Here is a 22,133-nt window from a genome sequence, read left to right on the forward strand (position 1 = left end):
GATGATCAATCAGTGGTAATAGCTACTGTAACAGTGACACCACCACTACCCCAGCACAGTAGATGCTTGATCCTTGAATACCAAAGGAAGAAATGGAGAGGATGAAGAAAGAGGAGGAGGGTGGCCCTTACCAGGCAATTGGCAATATGCCAACTTCAGGCACTATGAGTTTTACTGATAGATTAATTTCTTGCACACAATGGATTACACAGGTCATTATATCACCTAGATTTATAAAAATCTTCAGTCAACAGATCCTTTCAGGTATTACTGTATTTCTCACCAAATGACCTTGCTACACCCAAATTCTCACTGCCTACCCTAATTTCACCCCATTCTAAGCAAACTTCTATTTTCCAGTCTAGTCAGAACAGTCCTTGAAGACAGCTCATATCAATGTCATTTTGGGGTTCATTTCCACCTAAAACAATAGTGAACCTTGTATTCTCACCTGATCATTGATTGGATTCTACATGGCTGATTCCCCTGATGAGACAATTCCTCTTCCAAGTATCCATAACCTTCTTACTGTGTTCCACCCATATTTATTATTAGTCATGGCTGCAGTCTCCTCTGCTGGATCCTTCACTCATCTCAAACTTCATATGCATCATGCCAAGCTGTGGGCTTCCTTAGCCTCACTCTTAGGCCTTACTTACTCAAGGGTTTAGGTGTCCTTTTGTGACTCTCCATTGTATATCACCCAGACATGCTTTACCATTTACTGCCCTGTCAGCATCTCTACATGGATGTTTACAGGATCTGGAACTCAGCATCTTCTCAACAGAACCATCAACTCCAATAGCCCTCCTTCACAAGTTGACATCTCACCCAACTGCCCAAGACCTTGGAGTCACCTTAAAGTGTCCTCTTGCCTTTACATTCTACATTCATTTAAGGGGAAATCTTAGTTCTGCAACCTATACAGAATAAATTCCACATCTTGATATCATTCTATTTTTTCAAGCCATGAGCAAGCTTTATATGGAAAGGCAGCATAACCTCTTGGCTTGCATGACACTCCTGAATGCCTCCCATTTGTGAAGAAAGAAACCTGCCTACTAAGCTGAGATTCACAGTGACTGGACAACCTCACCAGGCCCCTCAACCTAACTCTTCCATTCACATCTTGTACCATCCCACCCACCACAGGCGCCTTGATTCATCCATTCTTACCATTCTGGGTTCTTCCATACCCAACTTCCTCCATATGTTTTCTGCTTGGAATGCCTTTTTCCCACAGAGACTGTTTTAGTTACTATTATTCTTTGTGACAAAATAACCTGTCAAGAATCAGTTTAAGGGAGGAAGATTCTATTCTGGCTTGAAGCACAATAGTACCATTCCATCATGGCAGAGAATATATGGCAGAGCGTCATATTAATAGGAAGTCAACCATCACATTGCTTTGTGCCCACAACTAGAAAGTAGAGTGAACAGGAAAGGGGCCAAACCCCAGTGACCCACATCCTCCATCAAGGTTCCACCTCCTAAATGATCACTACTTTTCTAAATAGCACCAAAACCAGCTTGGGATCAAGTTCAAACACATGAACCTATAAGGGACATTTCACCTTCATACCACAATATACCTTGAAGATGCCGAAGAGCAAGCCCAATGTCTACACAGCTAGAAGGTGTTAGAGCCAAAGAAAAAGTTCTCTCTAATCCTCCCTCCTGCCCCTGAATTGCCTTCTGCTAGACAGAGAAGGTTAAGGGCATCATCTTTGCCTCTCTGCAATTCTTTACAGCATTAAAATTCCATTTTCTTTTAAGTGTATCTTTGCAAAGGCCATTAAAAGGTCATCTAGCATCTAATCTCCTTTCTTAACTTGGGAACTAAGTGAGTCCTCTGCTGCTCTCTGAGCTGTAAAACAAAGATAATACCTGCCAGGAACTTTAAAGAGATGTTTGACTCCCTGTCTGGCACACAGTAGGGGCTCAATAAATGTTAGCTTGCTGTTTCCTGGAGTCTATTCACTTTCCCCACAAATGTCTACATCACTATATTCTGTACACAGTTTATGGGGTACAAAGATGAACAAGAGTAGGAACCTGCTCTTGAGAGCCCCAGATTTTTATAGAGAACAGAAGGCATTTACTCAAATATGCTCAATAAATCTAGGAGGCAGAAGATGCATAGACACTGTGGTCTGAAAGACTTGAGTTCAATTTTCTTTTCATTTTTAAATATATTTACTTATTTGGGGTGACAGATGATCATGCCATGGAGTACATGCAGAGGTCAAAGGACAACATTCAGAAGTGGCTTGTTTCTGGCACTGTATGACTCCCAGATGGAACTCGGGTGATCAGGTGTGATGGCAAGTACTTTTTCTGGCAGAGCCCTCTCACTGGCCAGGTTGTTTTTGATCTTCTCTGCCAAGCCGTGTGGTGTTATTCTCTGAGACTCATTTTCTTCCTCTGTCACATAGGGTCAACATGTAGATTTTTTTAACCATCTACCAAAATTAATAAGTTGATATATACAGAGTACACAGCAAGTTCCCAGTGAGTAGAACTGTTAAAATTGTGCTTGCTGAGGTTTACCAAGCACTTGTTGTTTTCTTGCTGCTTTGTCTATAGTAACTCATCCAGCATAGTAACCCTTATCATAGGATGATAGCACAAACAGGTAAAGTGCCATGGCCAAGGTCGCACAGCAGTAAGAGGAGAGCAACAGGAGGCCCCACCCTTCTCTGAGAATCTGTAGGTAAATCTGCTCCCTTGACTGCCTACCCATCACATGCCGGAAGGTTTGATCTCTCCATTCCCATGTCTGGTGAAAAAGAGTATAATGTTTGAAAACATTCAGTAAAATATCCAGCAAGCCAGACAGAATGCTAAAAGATAGCAACACATACAGTTTAAAAACAGCCTCTGTCATTGCAGAAATCAAGGAAGAATTTAGAGAAATCACACACACACACACACACACACACACACACACACACACACACACACACACACACTTTCTAGGCAAATTGAGCTATAATCTGCCTGATAATTTAGTGCATTGATACCTTCCTCTGGCACCATCCATCCTGGTCATGGCTAGGAGGCAGAGGGTTCAAGGCCACTATAATGAGGACAGTTCTTCTCTCAAGGTGATAGGGATGCAAAGGAAGTACAGTAGGTGGAAATGTGGACAGTCATTCCAGGCCCCTGTGCAAGATGTAAAACCGACAGTCCTGGGAGGTTGGACCTCATCATCAAGTGGAAAAGGAACATACCAGATGTAGAAGCATGGAACCCAGGGCTGTGACCTTAGATGCTTTTGAAAGAAGCAACCTAGAGCCACTCTGTGGACAGTGGGCATAGGCAGGTGTAGTGCAAACCCCAACCCTTTAGCTTTCAGCCTATGTCACCTTAATGCAAACAATAATAGGTCCAGCCTATATTGTTTGCTCCCAGGGTCCATGGAAGAGTCTAACAACCAGCTGAGGGTTCTAATCTGAGGGATAGTCAACGAATGTAAGCACACTGAGTTCTTTAGTCCATTCGCTTTATTCTTCTAAGTAAATGCTATCTACACCGTTTCTTTTCTGTTCTCATACTTAGCTCCTCTCAGTCCCTCCTGCTCTCAGTCCCTTCTGCTGTTCTCCCATCATTCTCCCTAGTTCTTTCCATCTCTGTCCTCATCTTTGTTCTTCTCAATCAATTCTCCCCAGTGCTCTCAGAGAACCAGTATATATATACCCAAACAGTAATTCTTTGGTAAAGCAATGTGAGGCTTGAAGTTTTCAGGGTCACAGAGAAAGGTGATAAGGACCCACACATAAAGCAATAATTGTCATCTTCCAATTACAACCAAAAAGGGGGAGTGACTAAAGGGGAGTTCTCTGGTAGGGTCAACTAAAGGCTAAGATTAATTAGGAAATTTATGTGCTCAAACTATGATCTAGAAATGGCTAGGTAGAATGTTAGGGGTCAGTAAGTCACAAGAAAGTAAACTGTCTTTGGTGCTGCTTTTCCCACTCATCCCGGCTGCAGCTGCTTTCTGATAGGGAGGGGGACGTATGCTAGGTGGCTAAGCAACCTATGTCAGAGCATGTAGTATTTGGTTAGTAAAAGCACTTTCACTCAGAGTAATTGCTGAGGAGAAAATCTAGGAATAGCACCTGGCTGAGGAGGAATTAAAACTTAATTTGCACAAGAAAGAAGCTTGGCACCTATCATCTATCTGGTCTTAAAGGCAATCTCCTTGGGTCAGTGGGAAGTAACTGCCTTAACTCAGTAACTAGCAAATGGCTAAAACTTCATCCCAGGAATGTGAGCAGTAAATCTCTTAAGTTAGGGTCTTGTGTAAATAACCTGAGTGAAGGTAAGGAGTTTAGGATTTAATTGTTAGGGGTTCTTTTCTCTATCTGTGGGTGAGATGAGCTAATGTTTATCTATGTGCAGTTTTGTCCTTGGAAAAGGGTATCTTTGCTGAAATACTTTTGTCCAGAGAATGGCCCTGGCCAGACACATGTTAATGAAAAATAAACACAGCTGGGGACAGTTGTCCAATTACCCCAAATGTATAGGGAAAGTAGTGCCCAAGATTGAGATGCCATCATGAGATTACATGTACACATTACATGGAGATGCATGGTAAATGGGGAGAATCATAGCTGTTATTGCACAAGAAGTTTACAACAAGAAACAGTTCATTGAAAAGGCAATAATTCCATAATGCCTTGCATGATGGTTTCCTCTAATAGAGCCCTTAGCTCTGATAGGTTGACCTTCTGAACTCTAGTTGTCACTGCTGTATACTCTCACGGACTTTTGCTATCAGTGGCTCTCAATATAACCTTATGTAAATCCATTGCTCATTTAAGTCTCCCTCTTATTTTCTGTGAAAGCAACATGAGAATGGTATGTGGTAAAATAGCAGAGAGATGATTGACACATCTTTGTGAGAGTCCCAGGGTCACCACAAAGCAAGATAATGAGTTTGGGCTCTGTGCTTCTTGTAGTGTTAGCTGGGAAATGGGGTCTGGAGTCTGCTACTTTGTCCCATACAGAGACCTTTTGTGTTTTTTTTTCCCTTCCTGCCTATGGACACCTGCCCTAACAATGCAGAGAGAGGATGGCCATAGGTACTTACAGAAATGTGAAACTCAGAACACAATGATTCCAAGGCCCGGAAAGCTTGGAGAATATTCCTTGCTCTATATCCTCATCAGTACCCAAAAGGCCCTGAGAAGTTCTCAATAACACACCTTGTTTGACTTTTGAATCTAAAAGTTCAATTTGCCTATGAGATGTGTTACATTTCTTTATGACATCATATTTTAACTCCTACCAAACTCATTTCTCATGGAAATGTATTTTAAGTGATTTTTCTAGATGATGTAAAAGACTAAGAGTAATTTTGTGTGATGAAGAAATAGATTTAATTATTATAGCCACAGTGGATCAAAATAATTCCTGAAAGCTGAACTGGTGCTCCCTGCCTCCATCTCCATTCTCTGCCCCTCTTCAGAGCTCAGCTCATGTGTCTCCTTTATGGATTCATCTCTGACCCCCCTCCACAAAGAAGATAAGGCCACAGCCTTTCTCTATATCATTGGCATCATCTCTGTCCCTCTCATTAGGCACTAAGCATGCCCCATCTCACATCTCTGTCCTATCCAAATGTGAACTCTGAGAACAGAGACATTATTGTGTTTCCAGGGCTTAGGACAGGGCCTGGGGCCCAGCAAGTATGCAATAATGTTGGCTACATGGCACTGAATCCCATCATTTTTTCCAGTCTGCGAACTACAAATTCTCAAGTGATGCCAGTGAGAAAGGAGCCTGGGAGATCTTGTGGCCTAATTCTGAAGTCAGTACATTCCATTCATTCACTGGGCAGGTGTCTGACAGTGAAAACAGCATACTTGTCTCAGAACCCAAAGACAGGCCAAGCATGATCCTCCCTTTAACTAATAAGGAGGCTATGGAGGGCTTAGAAAGCAAAAGAAGGAATATAATGTGACCTGAAGACTATAGAAACCGATTCAATATGTTCTGAGTGACAACAAGAATGAACACAAGAGATATGTGTGCCATGAAGCTGGTAGCAGTGGTACACTCCTGTGATCTTAGCATCCAAGGAGCTGAGGTAGATATATTGTCAGTATATTGAAGGACACCCTGGGATAAATAACAATTTTGGATCCATGGAAATCCTGCTTCCCTAAACACAAAAGGAAACTAAATGAAGTAGAGAAGCAAAGGACCAGAGAGTTTACATGACCTGCCCAAGATCACAAAGCTTGTGTGTAGAAAGATGGCTGTTTTGTTAGTCACTCTGCATCACTGTGATGAAATGCCCAACACAGACAACTACAAAAGAAGAAAGATTTGTTTGGGGACACAGCATCCTAAGTTTCAGTCCAGGGTTGATAGGCTAACTCTATGACTTTAGGCTGAAGAGAGATGAAAGTATCATGGTGGAAGAACATTGTAGACAGAGTTACTCATTTTATAATAACAATAACAAAATACAGAAGGAAGACATGGGGAAAGACTGTCTTCCAGTGACCTGCCTCCTAATAGCCCAGTTAGTATGAACTCATCAATGGATAAACCCATTGATGGAGTTAGTGCTCTTTCTTTGATGACCCAATCATGTCTCAGTAACACTCCACCTGAGGTTAAAGATATATGAACCTTTTGTGAAGCCATTTCTTGTTTGAAACAGGAGCCTTGAACTCAGGTAGTCTGCCTTCACAATTCACACATGACAGTATAACACTGAGCAGTCTTGGTTATGCTGGCTAAGGGAAGAGAGACTCTAGGCACAACCCAAAGGGGAAATGTAACCTATTACAAAGCTGTACTATGTAAGGATAGCTGTGACCTGATCAGGAACAAAGTGGCCCCGGTTACTATGTGAGCTGTTCTCTTGAGTACCAGAATGCCATGTGGGCATAAAGAGTATTGTTCTGGAAATAAGGTGAAGAGAGTAAGAGCATGCACTGCCCTGGCACACACAGAAGATAACTATAGTAACCACAGACATATCATCCTTGGTAAGATACTGTGGTTTCAGTTCTTTAAGGGGGCCAAAATGCAGAGATCAAGTACAAAATGCTCAGAGACTCATCAATGAGTAACATTCATTGATAAGGAGGTAGAAGCACTCTACCTGAGCATACCTTTAAACTGGGGGAGATCCTATTAGGACTGAAGTCCCAGTGTTTCCTGGACCCAACAGCTTCCTACATCCTTAAGCTAGTGGAGCAGCAGGAGATCTCACAGCTTGTATGAAGCCTAGATGTGTGGTAAGAGATATGCCCGTTACACTGATAGAATCACACAAGTTCAGAATGTGAGGGCAGTTTGCCAGAGCTCTTCATCTGTCACCTTCCTCTTCTCAAACAGCTGTGCAAAAGCCTCAAAATCATCCCCTTATCTGAGGAAGAGCCTGTCTACAATACTGAAGTCCTTGGGGCTCCCAATCCCAAGAAAAAGCCTCAAAATTGTGACAAAAATGCTTCATTTCTCTGATGTGTATCTTTCTCTTCTCAGCCATTTTTCCTTCCCATCTCACCTTCTAGAATCTGCCTGAGCTCAAAACAATAAAATAAATATTTTTTAATATAAATGTTGGATGGATAACAACATAGCATGCAGGAGACTTGAGTTCAACTCCTGATTTTCAACCACTGCCTTGACCTTTCCAGACTTCAGGATTCCCAGTAATAAAATAAGAAGATTATCTTGAATCACCTGTAAAGAAAATTCCCACTGGAACACCCAGTAATTCAGATTCAGTCATACTAAAGTGTGAATGATGGATGACCTCTACCAAGAGAAGTGAAAGCTAACAGAGTAACCTCTTGAGTTAATGAAAATTGGAGAAAAGACACTGGTGTTATGGTATCATAGTGGCAAGAACTTGTCACTGGCCTTGTTGAAGTCACTAGAAAATGAAGCTACTGCTGATTGAGCAATATATGGATATTTTTCTCAGAACATCATAACCCTTATACTATTAGAATTTGATAACCACCTCATTTACAGACCCCTAGAAACTATATAGTTCATGGATAAACCAGTGTGTAGCTAAGACCCTAGTTGTTTCTGTAACACATTCTGCCTCCTATCTGACCCTTCTGCCCATTGAAGAAGGAATTAATGGGGATCTCCTGCCATCTCCACTTTGCCAGTTTGCATTGATTTTTGTGCTTGTTTATTCTAGATGCATCTGCAGAATCTGAGACCTTGGCTGCAAATAAAGAGTGAAATCAAGGGGATGGGAGAGGCAGGCTCCTGGTAGCTCCAGGATTGAAGATACATCCTACCGGACCTATTCCCATTTCTGATCATTCCTAATTTCCTCCACACTAATGACTAGCTATATCCCTAGCCCATCTACCTACAAGCCCCCAGTTTCTGACTACAGAAATAGGTGGACTCTGAGATACTAATTTGCAGCTCTCCCATCCTGCTGTAAAGGCTGAACTCAGCCTCCTGCCTCTGGCCTTGCCACTCCTCCAACACAGATGGTGAAATACCACCCCGTTGAATGGTCAAAGAACAGGAGGGCAAAGCTTTAATAATTCCTTCCCATCTTCAGAAGGCAGCCCCATGCTTTCCACAGTCCAATCGCAAGCTGCCTTTCAAAAGCTCCCTCTGCCTTGGTTACCCTGGAATCTGGATTTGCACCATGGGGTGGAAATGAACAGTGGTTTTCTGCTCCTTGCTGGCTTCTTGTTCCTCATTCTTGCTCCTGCAGATTCTCAACACTGTTTATTCAGTACTCAGGAAGCAAGGAGAACAATGTGACTGGTAGCTTTATGCTTGTCTCTGCTACTTTGTATCTCTTCTCTTCACCTCTGTCCCCATCTCAGCCCCTCTTGCAGACTGTGAGATCTATCTTCCTGGGACATGACCTTATTTAGCTTGTTTCTGGGTGCCCTGTCATCAGCAAAGGTCTCAGTAAATGCTCGAAAGTGAAGGCAGCCATGCAAAAACAGCTCCTTGCATAATGATCCCTTCTTCTGCAGAGTCCTCTAAAGACAGAGAGAAGTGATTGCTTGCCCTGTGAGTGGAAACAAGTACAGCCTATAAGAGCAAATAGCTTCATGCAGATGAGATTAGCACTGGGCTTTGCACCCCTCCATCCCCCCCCCCACAAATTCAGTTTTTTCCTGTGTAGATTCACTATTTAAGAGAGATTTTATTTTATTTCTGATTACTACATGTGTGTGCATCTGTGTGCATGTACACATAGGTGCAAGGACTCGCAGAGGCCCCACAAGGCATTGGTTCCACTGAATCGGGATTTCCAGAGAGTTGTGAGATGTGCTAGGAAGCACACTCAGGTCCATTTCAAGAGCAGTTCTCTCTTGGTTGTTGAGCCACCTCCCCAGAGCCTCAGACTCACTTTTCTTCCTTCTGGAGACTCCCACCCCCATCGTGTACAGTTTCTGATCACAAGTCATATTGAGACCTTACGTCTCCAGAGTTAGCAGTGCTAACTCCAAGGGCTCAAAATACCACCTGACACTAACCTAAGAAAACTCAGGCGGCTGTGCAATCTGCGTTCTGTCTGACGGATGCCAACTACTGCTATTGCTGCACAGGGCACTTGGGGGATACCAGAGTATGGTGGCCAAGGCCACAGCAGCCGAGGCCCTGCTTAACCCTTGGCACCTGCACTGCCAGCCTCATCTCCCTTCTTTTTTATCTACAGCCGTTGAGGAATTTTGTTTCCCCCTGTCAGAATTCTAGGATCTGGCATATTAATCTGCAGCCTTAAATCTGCCTGAACTGTGGTTCTCGGCCCCAGGAACTCACCACTCAAACATCCATCTGGTAACCCCTGGGAAACATTCTTCTGATTCAGGTCTCCTACTCCTGGAATCTGCTTCCTTCCTTGTAATTTGCAGGAAAGCCAAAACTAGCGCTCGTGGAGAAAGGTCAAATGCTGTGCTGTGTTTGTTCACGAGGGTGATATTTCACCAAAGATCAGATGCTTCCTAATGATAAGCAAGAGCAGCGGTTCTGTTCCAGTCCTCAGGGAGGGAAAGATCCCCATTCCATATGCAGCACAGGCCCCAGTGAAGATCACAGCCTGTGAGGAATAAGTAGAAGTGCATCAGAATGCAGGACTAAAGAAGGATGAGAATGGATACTATGTCTAGCTGGGTGTTGTCCATCACGCTGGCTGAATAGATAAATAATGGCACAAGTAGTCATTGTTTACTGAGGACTTGCTACATGACAGACACTTTACTAAGTTCATATATATTAATCTCCAATGCAGCTCTCTGAGAAAATTGCTCAGAAAAATGAGCCATTTGTCTAAAGTCCCTCAACAAATCTGGACTGCATCTCACAAGTGTCTGATGACAGAGTCTGAATTCTTAACCTTCAAGGTACAAGTTCATAGAGCCTGGCCAACCCAAGGCAGTGTCTGAGCTCTGCCTTGAGTAAAGCTGGCATGAGGAAAAGATTCAGACAAAACTCCAGAATCAAGAGATGAGCTCTATCAACATGAAAAAAATACTGTATCCTTTACATCCCAACAGTCATGGCCTATGATATTATTCCCTTTACTTTTTGATTGTATAACTACACAGAAGTTTCTGAATTTCTGGTCTTTTTTTCCTTACCATATAGAACGGACTGAGTGTCACTCACATTTCAGGATCATGGGCATGAAATCAGATCTCTGTGAAAGATGGTATATAGTAGGTGTTTAATAAGTGTCAGTACAACAATCAGTCTATGAAGAAACAAGGAGCACATAAAATGTGCAGTGACTGGATACACTGAAATAGCAGATCAAGAAACAACCCAAGTGGTGAGATCATGGGCCATCTCCTAATATGAACATACACACACACACACACACACACACACACACACACACACACACACGTGCACATGCACGTACACACACACACACACACACATTTGCAGTGTGGCATTTATGGTAAGGGAGCATCTGTCACAGAACACTTTGGGAGTATGCAGACAATTTACAAATTCAAATCTCTTTGTCCAGTCCTCTACCTTGACACCAGAACCCACTCATTCAAAACATCATTCTGGTAAGGGGTCCTGGACTTTCTTCATGTTTCCTACTCTTTGGTCATGGACTCAAATACCTTCTAAATAATGCGATATGTGTCCCAAAACAGTGGAAACATGTTGAAGAATTTTAACCAAGCTATTATGAGATTAATTTTGTGCATTTAAGTGTTCTACACTGTACTACAGAGGGTAGTTTAGATTGGATCAAATGAATTTTGGGGAACTAGAAAAGAGGCTAATGAAACCAGCTAAGCAAAATATTAAGGTTCTTATGACATAGTAGTGATAGAGCTTGCAGAGATGTGGGGTTGCAATATATTGAAGTATGATTGGCGGGACTTGGAGAAGTGTTGGGGTGTTCTTGCAGGCTGCAAGAATATATCATAGAGATTCAGCTGTGTATTAAAGCTGAACTTTGACCAGCCAAGGGTCTGTCAAAAGGCAAAGCCATTTACTATGAATATTTGGTGTTACCCAACCTTTAATATTCCAGCTGTCTTCTGCTATGAAATCCTTGTGTACCCAGACCTATTGGTAAACAGTTCAGCTCCCCAGACCTGCTGAACCTACTAAGTTACTAACTGCGCTGCTGAGCTTGAGAGACAAGCTGGAGGGAGACAGCTTTCCTGTGCTAATGAAGTTCAGACCATCCCCTCACCTTGAGGAGGCTTAGTGGTTCTCCAGAGCATTTTGACTGAGAACAAAGAGGTTTTTACATATCAAGGTAAGAGATAAAACAACATTCCGAGGAGGCTGGGAAGGAGGGGCCCAGGGAAAGAAACAGCAAGTATATTCTATAGAAAAAAAACAGAACCGCATGACAAGAGAGAAGAGAAGACGACAGAGGTTCCATAGAGGGTTAGCAGATGAATAAAGTTTTCTGAGTGCCAGGATTAGAGAGTAGCAGAGATGGAGAAAGAGGATACAGAGGACGAAGATGAAGCTGAAAGCATAGATGTTAGTCGTTAGTTGGACTATGAGCTAGGGAGCTGGACGGAACTGCAGTTATGGAGACAGGATTTCATCACAGAGAAATAAAGTAGACGGATATGCTTGAATGCCTGGTGAAGCTATAGCTGAATGGATAGAATTTTGTCTTAGAGGAATAAAGTTAACCGACATAAGAACATAGTGTATGTAGTATTTTTTCCCACAGATCCCACGCTGGACATAGCAAAGCCCCCCTGGATCCTGGGGATTCAATAGGGTGTGAAATAAAAGGGCAAATGCAAAGAATAAATCCCAGGCTTCTGGTTGCATAACTAAATGGATGATGTTCCCTTCAGTAACAATGAAGAGGTCTCTATGAGCACTGATAAGCACTGACATTGCAACCAGAGAAAGGTCATTGGTTCTGCTACAGCCTGTTGTCCTGGGTCACAAGAAGTCACCAAGATCTTTCTCGCCAGAAACATGCCCTGATGAATGATGTAGGATGAGTGGAAGAGGGCCCAGCACCTCAGTCATAATAGCTTCTACATCAGTACTGGACTGGAAAAGCAAAACCAAAAGCTATCCCCACAAGCATCCTGAAAGCTTATCATTTACACAAGCATCTCTGGGCTGCAGATAGAATCAGAAATCAGTACCATGGACACAGCCATAAAGTGTCATTGACAGGACCACCAGTGTGGATAAGGACAGGTATTCCAGGACTGAAAAACTATTATTGGGGACATAGCTCTGTCAGTAAACTTACAGCTTATGTATGAAGCCTCAAATTTCATCCACATATCCACATTAACTGACTGTGATATGCTTGCCTAGCACTTGGGAAGCAGATATAGGAAAACCAGAAGTTCAAGGTCATCCTTAGCTACATATCAAGTAGCTCAATGAGCTCAGCTTGGGATACATGAAAACCTATCTCAAAAACAAAAGGACCAGGTGGTGGCACACACCTTTAATCCCAGCACTTGGGAGGCAGAGGCAGGCAAATCTCAGTGAATTCAAGGCCAGCCTGGTGTACAAAGTGAGTTTCAGGACAGCCAGAGCTGTTACACAGAGAAACCCTGTCTCGGAAAAAAAAAAAAAAAAAAAAAACCACCAAAAGGTAGGAAGGAAGGAAGGAAGGAAGGAAGGAAGGAAGGAAGGAAGGAAGGAAGGAAGAAAGAAAGAAAGAAAGAAAGAAAGAAAGAAAGAAAGAAAGAAAGAAAGAAAGAAAGAAAGAAAGAAAGAAAGAAAGAAAGCAGAACATCACATCCATCATTCACAAACAAATGGGAATCCCAGAGGTCCAGCAGCTTAAAAATAGAGTCCTTTGGTAGATTCCTCAGCAAAAGATTACCCCCCAAACTCCTGTATTTCTTATTCACACACCTGAATACCACATACCTGGAGAAAACAAGTACTTTAGGCCCTTGAATTATGTTTGTTGGTTGGGGGTTTTTTTCTGTAAGAATATAATCTCATCTATAAGAACTTAATATTCAGATAAGGAAATGTGTATCAAACGTATTGAATAGCACATAGTGGGACATAAATCAGTGTTGATCTACAATCCTGTCATCCATCCTGGAAAGCAGGTCTCAGTGTGGTTCCATCAATTAATCAACACTGACAGAGCATTAACTCTGTGTGTTAAGTGCCAAAAAGATCAAATAAGTGACTGGCAGGGTCTACGCTCTGAGGGAGCTTACATATAGCCTGTCAGAAATGTCCAATTCCTCTAAAGGTAGTAAAGGAAAAATAATATTAACCAGGTGAATCCATATCCCTGCCTCTGAGAAGAGGTAAGACTTTCTCTAAAATGTTCAGCAACAAAACAAAATACCTAGATAGGCCCCTTTTAATATTAGATGACTCTACCCTTCCCTCTGTCTAACAGAGAGGTAGAACGTTAGTAAGATATTTGCCATGTAAGAAGTGGACAAGAAACAATTCAATAGTTTGAATATTTATTGTGGACAGGAAAGGTTTGTGAAAAGGAATAAGCAGAATATGAGTATTAAGACGAACTTGGGCAGGAGAAAACCAAATGGAAAGTCATAATTATGGTGTCAACATGGTCTCTGGAAAAACAGTGTCTGACCCTTCTAACCAAGAGGATTTCCAGAAATTGAATAGCTAATATTCACTCTTAATTTAATGTTGGTTGCATCCTGCAACATAGTCCTCCTAATGGGCATCCTAAAAACTTTGGGCTGCCATACTGTTGACTTATTATTCAAGAAGGTAGAAACAGATATAAGAAAATGTGGTAAAGGCTCAGTGTAGCAAGGGGCTGTGGTGATATTGTGTTCCCCAAAATATCGTGTACCTTAATAAACTTATCTGGGGTCAGAGAACAGAAAAGCCACTAGTTAGGCAGTGATAGCACACACCTTTAATCCTAGCATTCCAGAGATAGAAATCCCTCTGGATCTCTGTGAGTTCAAGGCCACATTGGAAAAAGCCAAGCATGGTGACACATGCCTTTAATCCCAGAAAGCCAGCCTTTAATCCCAGAGAGTGGTGGTAGAAAGCAGAAAGATATATAAGGTGTGAGGACTAGAAACTAGAAGCATTTGGCTGGTTAAGCATGTGGCTGGTTAAGCTTCAGGCTTTCCAGCAACAGTTCAGCTGAGAGCCATTGGGAGGAGGACACAGAAGCTTCCAGTCTGAGGAAACAAGACCAGCTGAGAAGTTGACCAGTGAGGTTAGCTGTGGCTTGTTCTGTCTCTCTGATCTACCAGCATGGACCCCAATAACTCACTGCGGGTTTGATTTTATTAATAAGAACTTTTAAGATTCCTGCAACAAGGGGCTTAGGTGGGAAAAGATCAGTGTGGAAAAGGCTTGCTGTAGGAAAGGTTCACTGTGAAAAAGGCTTGGTATAGGAATAGTTCATGCTGCAAAAGTCTTGGTGTGGATAAAGGGCTCCCATGTGGAATACCCTCTGTGTTAGAAAAGCTCACCAGAGGAAATGGTGATAGCAAACAAGTGAACTGGGGTATCTCTTCAGAAAAGGAAAGGGAACCAGAGGTGACCTAGGCAAGAGGAAGCCTTGGAAAGCCCTTATAAGTGTCAAAAGGAACTTTGATTTCCTTCAAGGCATACAGTGGAGATCTTAAAGACTAAGGAAACCTTCTGGCTGTGCTTAGGACTTGCTAGATAATGATAGGCTTATAAAAAAACAATAATGTATATGAAGAACAATATTGTTTGTCTCAATCAGACTTCTGTGTCTACAAAACTGGGATGTTAATGCTGCCACTCAAATTTCAACAGGGCCACACTTCACAGTGAAGCCCTGGTCCACATCAGCTGCTGTCCTTGAGTATTCTAAAGGGTAGTAGGAGAGTTTTTAATGTGTTCACAGACTAACCTGAGGAGCTCAGCAAACTGCTTAGACCCAAAGACTCTAGAGACAGATGACTTGGAAGCCAATCCTTCATAGCTACTTACAATTTGTAATTTGGAACACACAGTTTCACCTTGACTACGTGGTTCATCTATAAAGTGGGAGCAAGAATCACACCTGTCAAACAGATGTTAATGAGATTGGAAGGATTAGCACATGTGAAGTGTACTTAGAGCAGAGGGTGGCTTCTACTTAAGGCCTAATTTGCATCCCCTGGAAGTAGCAATGACAGTCACAGGAGGTGGGACCAGTGATGAGCCCTGACATAGTGACCAGAATCTAAATTGTGTCATACCTGATTTCAGCAGCAGGGCTGCAACCCTGGTGTTAGGGACATGGTGAAGTCCTGAGGCTTGTCCCTCAGGCTACGGCCAAATCTGGAAGTAAGGTTATTTCCTATGCAAGTTGTCAAAATGAAGGCAGACTAGAGAAGATGAATCTCCAATCCAGTCTAATCTAATCCTTATTAAAAAAATAAAATAAAAATAAAAAAAAAAATAAAGATGTGATAGACGCAGAGAGTAGAATGCCTGAGAACATACAGGTGGGGAAATAGAAGGGCCTCACATGACAATGGAGGCAGATTCCAGTTAGGCCACTGCAAACCAGTGACACCAAGATTGCCAAGAACACTATCTTCTAAGAGAAGACTGTGAGACAGATATTTCCCCTTGGAATCCCAAAGAGGTATCAAACGTTGGCCTCTAGAACTGTGAAAGACAAATACCTTTGTTCTGAACTACTTGGTCCCTAAAAATTTGCTACAGCAGACAAATAATCAAGCCCTCGGTGCCTCTCACTCTACTCCAGGAGAACACTGACCATATCAGCTCACAGCAAAAAGGCCAAAGTCATGCACATCTAAGCTCCAGCTCCCAGGGACCTGGGACACATACACTCAAACTGTGTTCACATGAGGTGCTCACTACCATCCAGGAAACACTGCAGAGCTTCCAGGGGTCAGTGCCCTAGCATCCATGCCCAACTTCACTCATGGGCCACAGGGGGTCCTCGGGTCTGTGACTAAGGAGCAGAGAACACAAAGACACAAACATATATGCACACACACATGAATATGCCACAAATAGAAGGATAAATCCATGTACTTTAACATAGAAACACACACACACACACATACACACACATACACACACACACACACACACACACACACACACACACACGTGTAGGCACACATGGACACCTGCATGAAAACATCCATCAAAACATTCATTCACAGATGTCTGCATACAGATAGACACACAGACAGACAGATACAACACACACACACACACACACACACACACACACACACATACATACACGCTCATGTACAGACACCTTCACATACAGACTTGGACAGATACCTACTGCACGCAAACACACTCAAAGACATGTGCATGGACATGAATACACATTAACAGATAGACACCTGCATGCACATACACACACACACACACACACACACACACACACACACACACACACATATGAGGGGAGGGAGAGAGAAGGATGGAGAGAGAGGGAAAGACAGATGGCAAGAAAGATAGGGAGAAAGAGAGGGAAGGAGAGAGAGAGGGGAAGAGATGGAAAGAGAGAGAGTGAGAGTCATGGACACACATACTTACACAGACAGACACATACACATGCCCAGTCACCATCTGTCATTTCCCTTCATCAAAAATCCTGAAACTGTAGAAATACAGGGTGGAAAATGTGGTTCTATCAGCACAAAAGTCTCCCTAGTCAGGACCTATGAACACAAAAGAAGAAGGGAGCCATTTTCATGGAGATACAAGAAGGGCTTCTTGGAAGATGTGGCATGCAGATAGTAGTAACCAGGCAGCCTGAGCACTATGGGGCATGGTCTGTGGAAGTGAGCAACAGGAGAAGAAACAGATTGTGATTACAGGTTTCCTAGGAAACTGTGGCCAGGTCTAAAGCATCCTGCAGAAGGTGTTCCTTACCAGAATGAAATGTCACTTGGGAGCACACACACCTTTGTCTGTGCTTTCCCCCAATGTACATCACTTCCAACACCTGAAAACTGAAGCAAAACCTGGAAATATACTGTGTTCATGTTGCCCATGGAGTTATAACACATGTATTTTTTCTGTCAACATTATAACGCCCTATAACAGAAAATATGGAGCTGTAGAAGGTGTTTGTGGGAGGAAGCAGCACCATCCAAACAATGTCTTTGGAAGATGCATTTGTTATCTGCAGGAGAGGATGGGATGAAAAGAGACATGGGCATTTAGCATGTCCACCACCAACCTATACAGGGCCTTGTAAAAACTGGGAATAGGCACATTAGCTCCAGCAACACTGGCCTGTGGTTGGAATATTTGCCTGCATAGATATATGACCTGTACCTGCTGGGCAGAATGTGAATGGACACACTCACAGCAATGTGAAATGCTATTCAATGGCTCCTGTGTGAAGAAATGAAAATATAGACAAAGGGATAGTGAGGGAGCTTCATCCCAGGACTCTGTTCTGCCCCTTAGATGAGGTTTGCAGACACTGCATGTTTGGACTTGGTTTTGAGTGGATGGCAGAAGGATATGGAAGTGTCATAAAGAGACAATGACACTGCTGCTGCCATCCCCTCGATGGCATGCCCTTGATCTGGCCTAGCTCTGCCCCAAAGAGGTTTCAGAGGTCAGCAAGTGAAATGTGCCCACTTTGAACACTCATGTTCTGGCCTGGAATAGTTGCCATTTGTAACAGTGTCTCTGAGACATCCTTTTCTGCCAGTCCTACCTGGGCCAATGGCATCATGTTCAGCAGCACAGATAGGAATCCTGTTTCTAAAGGTGACTCGCGGGTAACTTTGAGAGTCACCTAACATGTAGTCAGGTCAGAGAAAGTGTGTATTTATGTGTTCTAGGGTAATTGTGCTGCATTGTGGATTCTGTTGGATGCGTAAATAGCCTCAGATGTCGGTTGGAGGGCCTGGATTCTCTACACACCATCCCATAAGTTCACCCATAGTTCTTATAATAGTGTTCTTCAGATATGTCACACTCGGGCTGTGCAGATCTTAAACATCTGTACATGTGGCTCCAGTGGTCAAGTAGAAAGTCTTGTGTCTGTGGCTTTCTCTCCAAGAATTTTGAGAGATAAAATGAGATAAGAGGTAGAAAAGTACTTTGATCCTAGATTTTTATTATTATAGTTATTTCTACTGCCCTAAAAGAATGTCCCTTCTGGGTCTTTGAATTACCTCCTAGACTATTTTTTTTTTCCTACTGACTTTGGATATCCAAGAGAGAATTACATTTTCAACAAGTTTTAGCTGCTGGAAATTTGTGAAATGATAGAATGACAGAGCTTGAAGGCACCCTGGGGAACACCTGCTCTCTCTTTGTAGGAATGGGGAAGCGGAGACACAGACGGGCTGTACCTGGCTTGAGGACATTCAATAGTTTATCTTTAACCTTTCACCATGCCTCCCCACCCCTCCCATGGTGGGGTGCCTGGGCTTTGAAGCGGCAGTGACTCTCTAGTCACAAAAAGCCCTGCCTCCCCATCAAACACCCTCAGGCATCAATTCTTCTCCATGGCCCAGTCTGCCTAGCCAAGCTCGGCACCAGTCTCTGTCTGCATCCACAGGCTTGATAAGCAGGCTTCCAGCTTGCCAGGAAGGAAGTAAACAGACATTAGGACAAGGGTGTCCCTGCACAGTCTCGGCTGCCTCCAGTGTTCAAAAGACAGCTAACGTTTCACAAGGCACTCTTGACAGAAATACACTATTTTGTGCAGAGTTCCTGACAGGTTTGGCAGTGAAGTCTCTGGAGAAACAAAAGGAGATTTATTGGGAAGAAAAGAGGAGGCGGCTGGGATTGTACAAGGAGTGGAAGCCAAAGGAAGAAAACAGTACTGCTGGGAAAGTGTGCAGGGCAGAACCAACATGGGCACCTTCGATCTGTCTTGTTCAAGATGAGGCGATGCCTTTCAAACAGTGATTGAATTCTCCTATGTGCTGGCGCCTCGCTAGCCAGTCCTGCCTGCTAAAGACAGGAGTGTGGTGACGGCTCTATTACTACAGAGACTGCCTTTCCGTGCGCAGAGTTAAGATCAGAAATGTCGTTATTAGTCACACTCTGCTTTCTGGAACCCTGGGACTCCCCTTTCCCCAAAGCAGAAGGGAGACTTCTCTCAATTCAGGACTATGTGTCATTGAATACTCTCCCCAGCATATAACCTCAGGCTTAGAATACAGCAGGAATCGGCTAATACTCTTTCAAAGGAATTGCATTTAAAAGAAAATCTGGAGATACAATCTGAGAAGTATCCATGCTCTTGTAAGGATTGAAAGTTGAAATGTAGACATAAGAATGTATCTGGATCCCTGGGCAAGATCAGTAAGGAAGAGGTTTTGGTTGACTCATAGAAATAATAGTAACTAAAGGAATAACAGTGATGGCAGCAGGTACCTTGCTGTCCAGTAGATGGTAAGACTGCCTACTTTAGTTTCCAACTGCTCACATGCTTATTTAAGATTGCAACAGCATTTATTGAGTACCTATTGGCTGTGTTTCATGTACTAGATCTTTGGTGAAGGAGACATAAGATGGTGGAGCCACTTCCTGAAAGGAATGAAAGTTTGGAGATAGATGTACCCATTAGGTGCACCAATTAATTGGATGATTAAGGCCAGCCAATGACTGGTCCAGCTTGAGACCAATGCCATGAGAGGGAGCCTTCCCCTGATACTTCCTGGATGGTCCAGAGCCCTAAGAAGAACCAGACATGCCTGGAGGTTTTTTTGTTTGTTTGTTTTTTTTTTTTTTTTTTAAAAAGGAACTGAAATGATTTCTGATGATATTCTGCTTGGCTTGTAGACAGGAGCCTGGTATAATCACCATCAGAGATACTCCATCCAGCAACTGATACAGAGACCCACAGCCAATCATTAGGGAGAACTCAGAGAGTCCTGAGGAAGAAGGGGAAGAAGGATTGTAGGAGCCAGTGGGGTCAAGAACATCACAAAAAAAAAAAACCCCACAGTATTAACAAACCTCAACTCACAGGGGCTCAGTGAGCCTGGACCAACAATCAGGGAGCCTGCATGGGTCTAACCTAGGCCCTCTACATATATGTTATAGTTGTATTGCTTGGTGTTTTGGTGGAACTCCAACTGTAGGAGCAGGGGCTGTTTCTGATGCTTCTGTCTGCTTTGGGAGCCCCTTTCTTCATGCTGGGTTGCCTTGTTCAGCTTTAGTATGAGGGGAGGTGCCAAGCCTTATTATAACTTGATATGCCATGTTTAGTTGATATCCCTGGGAGGCCTGCCCTTTTCTGAAGGGAATGGAGGAGGAGTTGATGTGGAGAGGGAGGGGGAAGAGAGGAGAGGAGGGAGGGGAAATTGCAGTCAGGATGTAATATATGAGAGAATAAATTAATTTTTAAAAAAGGATGCACCACCAAGGCAGTTAAATGTTATCATCAAAGTCTGAATGGCATGTTGCTGTGAAAAAAGATCTTCTACTCTAAAAAGGCATGGCAGAAGCAACTTGGAAGTCCACCTTGAAAGGTTAGGAGAGGGCTGCAAGGTACCCAAAGACCTACAAGAAACTTTGGCAAGGAAAACTACCTGAGGTCTCCTGGGAGAAGGATGCTCTTCAGAAATGGGAAGTTAGAGGGCAATGAGGAGAAGTGAGGCTGTAGCTTTGACCTGCCTATGGCTTTGACTTTGGACCCAGTGTGGCCATGGGATATTTGTAAGCAGGGAAGTAAGAGTATTATGGAAACATTAGAAAAGAAGGCTGGGAGGCATCTATGAGAAGAGTTGCAAAGCAGAAATTGTGTCCTCAAACTGATTGTGAGGGCTGCTGGCATGAAGGAGGGACTGAGGAACAAGGTGAGACTCCAAAGAGTTTCCTCATAAGGGAGCAAGAATTATTTAGGGGGAAAAATCAGCCAAAGGAGAAAGGTGCAAGGCCAGGAAAACAATCTATTGTCACTGAGGAGCATGTGTGCTCTTCAGCAAACCTGAGAAGATTGAGAATACAATCAGGGGAAGAGCAGAGCTGTCTCTTTCTTTCCCTCAGTCAGACTTTGCCCAGCCCGTTGTTTCCCTCCCCAATGGACATTCATTGTGTATGTATTCCTTTGTTAATTGCTGCTCCTGGAATCTAGAAATTTACAATGTCTCTGGACAGAAACTGGATGTAGATGATACTGGATGTAGATGATGCAAGGCAGACTACAGTGTCTTTGAACATAGAGACTTCTGAACCGCAGAAGAAGGATGCTTCTCACTAAAGAAATGAGGAAAGACTTCCTTATTGGAGAAATTATTTTGGCCACTCCACGTAGTTAAAAAGATATTTATTTAATGGTGTAACTCACAAAGTAAGTGAAAGGTAGGTCGCAGGGTCTGGGGAAGGTGTATTGCAGTCCAGCGGTGTTCTCCGGAGCTCTGCACAATCCACCTTCACCGTTCAGCGTCCTGGCACAGAGAGCACACAGAGAGAGCGCTGGCCCATCCCGCTCTCGGGTCTCCAGGTGCCTCCCCTCGCCCGCCTCATAGGCGTGACAGTTGCCAGAGTCTCAATGGGGGTTGGAACTTCCAGATCCAAGCTGGAATGGCTACCCACTACACTTCCTAGTGGAGGTCGCAACTGATATAAGCCTTTAAGGATGCATGGAATTTGATCTCAGAGAAATATGAGTGCTGAGTGCCAGGCAAAACAATGAGTGAGCTAAAGATAAGGCAGTTTAGTGACACGGACACAGGTGGTTGTGAAAGAGAATGCAA

General features: G+C 43.2%; 1 long non-coding RNA gene across 1 annotated transcript in view; it reads right to left on the reverse strand.

Annotated features, from left to right (window-relative positions):
• Positions 1–3,567: 3,567 nt before the first annotated feature.
• Positions 3,568–22,133, reverse strand: part of LOC121827600 (uncharacterized) — a 101,408-nt gene continuing 82,842 nt past the window's right edge. The window contains exons 9-10 of the long non-coding RNA XR_013049162.1: positions 9,781–10,057; positions 3,568–7,248 (exon numbers count right to left, since the gene is read on the reverse strand). This is a non-coding gene — a long non-coding RNA (uncharacterized LOC121827600). The remainder of the gene's footprint in view (positions 7,249–9,780; positions 10,058–22,133) is intronic.

Source organism: Peromyscus maniculatus, chromosome 2, assembly GCF_049852395.1.
Source record: "Peromyscus maniculatus bairdii isolate BWxNUB_F1_BW_parent chromosome 2, HU_Pman_BW_mat_3.1, whole genome shotgun sequence".
NCBI classification, from domain to species: Eukaryota; Metazoa; Chordata; class Mammalia; order Rodentia; family Cricetidae; genus Peromyscus; species Peromyscus maniculatus.